Source organism: Geospiza fortis, unplaced genomic scaffold (assembly GCF_000277835.1).
Source record: "Geospiza fortis unplaced genomic scaffold, GeoFor_1.0 scaffold188, whole genome shotgun sequence".
Taxonomy (NCBI): Eukaryota; Metazoa; Chordata; class Aves; order Passeriformes; family Thraupidae; genus Geospiza; species Geospiza fortis.
This window is the reverse complement of record NW_005054337.1, coordinates 2,229,622-2,230,496: the sequence shown is the minus strand read 5'-3', so window position 1 is coordinate 2,230,496 and position 875 is coordinate 2,229,622. Positions and strand designations below refer to the sequence as shown.

Genomic DNA, 875 nt, shown 5'->3' with positions numbered 1-875 from the left:
GACATCCGTCGTGCCCTGCCTCGGTCCTCGGGGCTGAAACGCCTGCCCCAAACAAGGAAGGTGGCAGAGGACTGAGGTCTGTCCGTCTTCCCACACAGCTGCGTCCCAGAGGGGTTTGGCTGCTGGGGGTGTGAATCCCCTGGATAGTGAATTCAAATCGCTTCCAAGAAGGGTGGAGGGGGAAAGGTGAATCCCTGACCTGCTCTCACCCTGCTCCCCAGGCTGGGGAGAGAGAGGCACCGTTCTTGTGGAGATGCTGGGGAGAGAAGTGAGCCCATCCAGAGCTGCAGGGAAGGGAGAGAGGGTCTTCATGCCCCGGGAAAGGGATGTCCCAGCCCACCCAGCCTAGCTGCTGTCAGTGAAAAAGCCTTTGCATAGAAACCCCCCAACCTCTGCAATGCCAGAACCCCCCTCCTCATGAGGGCAAACACTGAGATGAGCAAAAGAGGCAGGGGGAGGTGGCTGGGGGGGGAAAAAACACCCCCACTTTCCCCATTCAGCCCTGATTCCTGTTCTCACACATTTCCAAGTCTGATTTGGGGAAAAAGGAGAACAGCACCGGGGCAATGACAGGCAATCCCTGAGCCCCTGCAGCTCTGTCCCACTGCACCATGTCACAACAGACATGTGGGATGGGGGTCCGAGGTGCAGATCCCACAGGACATCCTGCACCGGCCCCACACCCCGGAGGGTGCAGACACATCCCCTGCGTCGCTGGCAGTGCAGCCAGTCCTCTTGCCTTGAAGATGGAGCTATTTTTATCGGAGCTCAAGAGGGATGTTTCCCAGCAACCTGCTGTTCTCCCAGCTCGAACACCAGCTGCTGGACCTGGTGCCCCCTTGCTCAGCCCTCCCAGCACTGCTGAGGAAGTGGGG

The 875-nt window shown here is 59.3% G+C and overlaps 1 protein-coding gene across 1 annotated transcript in view; it reads left to right on the top strand.

The window, feature by feature from the left end:
- Positions 1-875, top strand: part of STK35 (serine/threonine kinase 35) — a 22,036-nt gene that overhangs the window by 1,971 nt on the left and 19,190 nt on the right. The window lies entirely within an intron of this gene.